We start from the raw sequence: 7,114 nt of genomic DNA, 5'->3' as shown, positions 1-7,114 counted from the left end.
ACCACCATGAATGCCTTAGTGAAGGGTCGCAAGATATCATCCATCAATCTCATGAAGGTTTCATGGGCATTTTTTAACCCAAAATGCATGACCAACCATTCAAAAAGGCCCTCCTTGGATTTGAAGGCAGTTTGCCACATATCGGAGGGTTCGATAGGCAACTGGTGATAACCTAAATTCAAATCAATATTTCTAAAATATTTGGCCCCTTGAGCTAGTCCAAAATGTCATCAATACGTGGGATTGGGTACCTATTCCATATAGCGATCTTGTTCAGCGCTCGATAGTCAATATAGAGTCTCCAGGTCCCATTCTTTTTTTGTACCAATATAATTGGGTTCCCACAAGTTGATGATCTTGGCTTGATGTGCCCTTTCTACAAAAAATCCTAAATCTACCTCTTGATGTAATCGTTCTCCAGAACGGAGTGTCAATAGATCGGTCCATTGGGTAGCAACGTGCCTGGGGTAAAATCGATGGAGTGCCTGACCTGACAGTGCAGAGGCACCCCGTAGGTGAGTAGAAAATGTTCCCGTACTCCTCCACAACCTTGTCCATCTACTGTTGTTGTGTGGAGGACCCCTATCTGGAAGTCATGGCCACAATATTCTTCTTGCTTTGAGGGCAAATCATAAGGAAAACAAATTTCCTGGTCTGTGAAATGATCTTACTACATTTCCTTGCAGTGATCAAAGAGATGGGGGTAAGCAGGGCTACCTCCATTATCTTGTACAACTTATTGCCCAAAGTAATAATCATAGAGTGAGGCCTAGACTCATATACAACATGTCGCTTCCATAAGTATGGATTTCCTAATAATACATCACAAAATTCAAGAGAGGCAACATCACATAGTACCTCATTTGTGAAGGGCTTGATGTTGTAGGGAAGGCGACACCTCTAGCGTACGCAAAGATCTTATCCTTGGTGTAGCTACATGATGGTGTATGGCTACAGATGCGTTGTGGTCGGTAGGCCCAGTTTCTGATGAGCACCAATATTGCAGCAAGAATGATGCAACTCCTGGGCTACCAGCTTTACTATATCAACCTAGGGTTCGTACAAACTTGGAGGTGACAGTGTTGTATACACAAGTAAAAGTGATGGTTCTGACTTTTGTCACTATTCAACTGCCAAGAGACCCTTGGGTGACCTTGGGTGACTTCCTATAGGTTTTCCCTCAATTCGACCTTAAAACAGGGCACTACAGGAAAACCTACAGGATGTACTACAAACCTATAGGATTCCTTATATTTCTACAGGATACAACTGAGAGAAAAACGATGGGTGTTGGAGGTGATGGAAGGCTTAGGGAAGGTGGTTGATGGGTGGAATGGAGTGACAAAAGGCCTAGGATCACTCAGAACCTAGAAACAAGTTTAGGAGATGGTTGGATTCACTCAACATGCTTGGGGTAATTTCTATGTAAAATGATGAAATTTGTGAATGTCTTGATGAAAACAAGGAATTCCTATGGGTGGATGAATTTGGAAGGTGGTTTCTTGCTATGAGATCTCTTTTTACTTCTAAAGCACCTGCTATGCATAAAAAATGTGTAATTTCCAAAAAGTCATGTAAACAAGAATAATTTTCATGAGCTAGAAAAGCAGAATTTAATGAACTAACTGTCTACCTTATACATGAGGAAATTGTTGAATAAAATGGAATCATGGATGAGATCTACTGCAAGAATGAATATAGAAGATATGGCAATGAAATCCTACACTTTCAAAACTAATCAAATGCTGGTTCAAGTATAGTAAACTCTAAATCTTATGAAAGAAATGGAAATCTGTCTTTTTGGGGTTGCATAAGAGTATTTTCCTCAAATCATGATCCCAGAAGGAAGAAGTGAGGCCAGGACACCTACAAATAGCTTTGTGGTGCTTTTTTTATCCCTTCTAACCTACTACTAAATTAAGGCACAAATGGAAGCAAACTAATAAACAATTAATCAAATCTACACTACTTGCAATGCAATACTTCTAAAGATAGTTTAACCATGAATCTATGAGACTAAGATAAGCATACAAATACAAGAAGAGGAGCCTTTGCTGATAGGGTTGGGCCCTAACCCAAGAGCTTCAGCCCTCTGAGTTAACTCAGTGTTGGATCAAGAAAAATCTCATTCTTATTACCAAAACAAAAAATTACATCAAATTCTTCCACAAGTCTGGAGCTCGTAAATAACTAGAGTTTTTACAACAAAAAATAGAATCCTAATGAGGCTCTAGGCCTCTTTACTTATACAACTAAAGTCCCTGATGAGTTCCTTAAATTTAGGGAGGCTTAGCTCCCTAACTCGAGATGAACTAACTCTTTGTCTACTACCTTCTGATCTTCATGACTTGGTTACTTGCACTCTGAGCTGGTGGGATTAATGGAGGAATATTCAAATGGGGAGGAGTAAATGAGGAGGATTTACCTCCTACAATATCTCTCCCTTGTCCCATTCGAGTTTCAAACCTTAGTCTTGAAAAAATTCCTTGATTTTCTCTTCCAAACTTGCATTCAATGCATATTAGTTCACTAGGCATAATATCTCACTTTAACTCATCTCATTAAACAAAATATAATCAAAACATGTAATAAGTTGTAAGAAGAGTTGGTTTGACTAAGCTAGGAGGTGGATTAAGGCCCATATAATTACCCAATGATGAGGCTCATCATCACCCCCGTACTGAAAGTGTTGCTCATCCTCTGAGAAACTCAATCAAGATCCATGTCTTTCATAGATCTAGTGGCCTCCCTGACATCCCATGCCTCTATTGCGGCTTCCTCTTCTTATGCATAGAAACATGCCTTCTTTTCTACCTCCTCCCACTGCCTCCTTTCTTCTTCTTCTTCCTTCATTCCTTCTATCATCCCTAAGAGCAGTGGTGGATTGAGTCTCAAGCTAATCCTATTGACTTTGAGCCTTTGAATAGATTGTTTGTACATGGGTGTCATGTTTAGTGCTTCTCTTGTCCTTTGAGGAGAGTTGTACTCTCTTATCTTTAAATTGTATGGCAATGTGTTCCATATCCTTAGGAAAGCTTGCATGTTGTCATCCCCTAACAACCTGAACATGTCCTCAAAAAGTGTAATTTCTTTCTCGAAAGCTTGCATGTTGTCATCCCATAACAACCTGAACATGTCCTCAAAAAGTGTAATTGCTTTCTCTTTGGAAGCAAGATAACTGTGTGAAAGTTGAGGATCATTTGCAATTAAATTATCTGTACTGATGAGGGCCATTTGATTGGACTACTCAGCTCTAATCATAAGAGGTTTTGTTTGTTCTCTTTCCAATATCTTCTTCATTTTTGCAGCCCTTGCTTCCTCATGGTTCATCCATGATGCCAAAGCCATCAACTGTAAATCTCCTAGCTTGGTATTAGGGTCCCATACATTCATGTCTGTTAAGGCCATGTTATGCAAATAAAACTCAGACATCTTGGCCCTATCTTCCAATGTACTTTGATCACAAAGATCAATGAACTGTATATAACCCTGAAATGGCATAGTGCCTCTCTGTTCTAGGGTCTTGATTTGGAACTGCAGACATTGTTCTTTAAGGTATATGGCATAGGCTTTAGCTAGCATCCTACATTGGATTGCTTCCAAAGAGAGACTGACCATGGATGCCAATTGATTCTCTCTTTCTTGCAGTTGTCCTTTCAACCATGAATTTTCTGTCTCTAATCGATTTTTCATTATGGCCTCCCTATCTCTCAAGCTACTTAGTTCTCTGCCCATCTCCTTGAGCTTCTCCTCTATGTGACCAATTCTCTCCACCTCCTTGGACTTGGGAATATGCATCCATCTATGAGTTCTGGATCTCTCCTTCTCAAGCCAAAGAATAATGGAATAGAAAATTTTTGTGGAATGACCCTGCCCCCTTCAATAAATCTATAGTAGGAGTCAAGGTTAGGTTGGCAGCTAGGTTCCCTTAGCTCTGGGTCCTCTTCTTTAGTTTCTTGTTGTAGGATTCCCTCCTTATCCACTTTTTGAGTCTCATGTAGGTTTAGTAGAGTCTCCTGTAGGACTGCTTCTACTTCCTGTAGGTCGTGCTGTGTATCCTGTAGGATTTATTTTCCTTTAGATGAGGTGGATCTAATTACAGGCCTTCTCACATAGGTGATAGGAGACTTAGGGGAGGTTTGTGTTGAGGATCCTCTTTCTCGAGTTTTCATAGGAGGAGGCATTTTCTCTTGCTGTTTAGGTGAGTCCTCAATTAAAATGAGAATTTTTGTTGGAGTTTGGGGTTTCCCCTGCCTATCCTTGTGCTTTTCCTTTTTCTGAAATATAAGGGGGCCAACCTTTTTCTTTTGCCTTTTTTTTTGATAAGGGTGCTAAGAGAAGCGAGGGTAGCTATTTCTTCTCTCTCAGTGGGTTCTGGAGACACCCTAGGTGACTCCTCCTTATCTTCTGCCCCCTCTTTCCCATTTACTTTTCTCCTATATCTTTCCCTTCTCCTTCTCCTTGTAGATCCCCATATTGTTTATCAGTTTCCTCTTATCATATTCTTCTATTTCTTCATCATCCTCTTTCTCTTCCTCTTCCTCCTCTTCTTCTTCCTCATCTCTCTCCTCATCTATCTCATCTTCATCCTTCTCACTGAAAGTAGGACTAACATCATATTTGAGGGCTTTGATATCCTCCTCTATTTTCATGTCTCTGAAAATTGACCATTAGATAGGAATTATGAGGTTGTGGAGGGCATCTTCTATAATGATTCTAATTAATCCATGGTGAGATAACTGCTGGGGGTTTCCCTCCTGCACATTTATGCTTGTGTCTATCAGTGATTGCAGAAGGAAGTATGATATGTTGAGCCTGTGGTGAGGAGGTGTTTCTACTCCAAACCATAATTCTTTAAGAAGCCCAAAGTGATATCCATAAACCACACTATACCTCCCCTCACATGATATGTATTTGATAAGGTGGTATCTCAACTCATTCTAGGGATATGGTAGGCTTGTTATCCTTACTCCATTTTTGTCCTCAATGGGTTCCTCACCCTCTAGAAAGAATTTCTTCTTGGCAGTCTGGTTATCTCCCTTATCTTCCTTTCTCCAAGGCACTCCTGGGGGATGTGTGGTAATTCTACTTATGAGTTTAGGGGTGAGATCTATGGATAGGCATCTCACCACAATAGTGGCATGGGCTTTGGTCAGTGGAATGAGATAGAGAGAAAAATCTCAGGCCACTTCATCATCATACCCTCTTAATTTTTCAAAATACCCCATCCAATTATGCCTTGTGAAGATTTCTAACACCTGAGGGTGTGGTGGATTCTCACAATGTTAATGGGCTCCCTTCTATTAAACCCCCTATCATTTTGGATGGTGAATTTTGAGGAGTTGAGATGGTTGATACAATTTTTAAATGCAGAAGTAAATAACTAAAAGAACTGTGGAGATAATTCCCTAACACAGTTTCCAAATTCACTCAATACTAGGGGATTTTCTATTCAATCGACTTTGAAAAAGGGAAATAATTATAGAGCCTACCTCCTCATAGTGTTTGTTGTAGTCAACCCCCGTGTTTTCCCCTCTGAAACGCCTCTCGGCCAATCCTGTAAGATTTCCTGTGTAATCCTATAGGAAGTCCCATGCAGGAGAAAGATGGAATTTTCCTCTTCTGTAGGTTGCCTGTGTATGAGAGCGACTTTTCTAGAGTGAGCCTCAAGGAAATGAATGCATGAGTGCATAGGGATTGATGATTATTTCCTTTTATGGTCGAGTTGGGTGAGGTGGTGTGCTGGCAGTCGAGGTGCGTTTTCCATTTTTGGACCATTGGTCCCCACTACCACCTCATCATTCCCCTCTCCTCATAATCAACTCCCACTTCATGCATCTATAGCCTTAACTAATTTTGTCCTTCTCCTTTCTTTTCTTGACTTGATTGCTGCCACGTGTGGGAGGACCAACTGTTTTGTCTTTGTTGACTGAATGAAGGTGGCCAAGTTAACTGGATGCCTTTCGCTTATAAACCAACTTTCTCATAACCTGTACATCTTTTCACTACATTATGCAAAGAGAGTGAAGCGAGATACTTACCTGTGGTGCTAATACCCTACTGCAGTTATTGAAGACCAGAGGTACTTGCTATGTGTTGACTGCATGCTATTTCTCCTTTTTTTTCTTTTTCTTTTTCTTTTTTGTGGTTCCATTGATGTGTAGGTACCTAGTGTTGAAGATGATGGTGTTGTTGCTACTCTGGAGATTTTTCTTCCCTTGGATCTTCATGCTAGAAGCTTGCTGCAATCATGATTTGTATTATCTGGGATAGGTTGCTACAAGATTTCCTACAGGATGTCCTGTAGCTGCTTCTCCCTCATAATTTCTAATCATTTATTCTGCTAGGGTTTTGAGGATGATGACATGGATTGAGAGGAAGACTAGGAGTGTGGAGAATGAGAAATATTTAGGTGTTGCTCCCTTCTACTCTCTATTTCATTTTTTCTCTCTGTGTTTTCTCTTGAAGACTGATTTTTTTTTGAAACTGATTTTTTAAATGGTGAATGTAGGGGTGATGAAAGTGGAGACAGGTATGGTAATGAAGTTGTGATGTAGGAATGTTATTATTTTGACATGGTAGGTCAATTTCTCATCCTAGGGTCACTTTCTGTAGGATTACCGAGCCACTGTAATTCCTAGAGGATCATCCTGTAGGTTTTCAGGGGATCTTGTAGGTTTACAAGGGATCCTGTAGAAAACACAGTCCCCTTGTAAACTGAAGCAAATGATAGAAAATTAATGAAATTAATGTTGAAAATAGCAACAAGAAATGCTAAAAATAGAATTGCTAAAAATAGCACTGTTATAAATAGCAGTTCAACCAGTGTTGATCTTGGCAACAATGGATGGAAAAATGGAAGTGGTAAAAATAACATTCTATAAATAGCATTTCGGGATCCCTTCCTATTTTAGTTAGTCCCTAAATAAAATAGTGAAGTAAAATTCGAATATGAGCTTAGTAGCTGTTTGTAAAATAATTAATTAATTCATCTTGAGTTAATTAGTTAAGGAAAATCAAACTTGAAGTCTATGTGGGGACATGCAACAATTTCTCCATTAATTGAGGAATTTATCCATCAGTTAAAGAGATAAGGATGAGTTGTAATATTGAG

Source organism: Pinus tabuliformis, chromosome 4_2 (assembly GCF_031772625.1).
Source record: "Pinus tabuliformis cultivar Carrire ecotype Pingquan chromosome 4_2, CPIR1, whole genome shotgun sequence".
Taxonomy (NCBI): Eukaryota; Viridiplantae; Streptophyta; class Pinopsida; order Pinales; family Pinaceae; genus Pinus; species Pinus tabuliformis.
The sequence above is the reverse complement of the archived record's forward strand: the minus strand, read 5'-3'. Positions refer to the sequence as shown.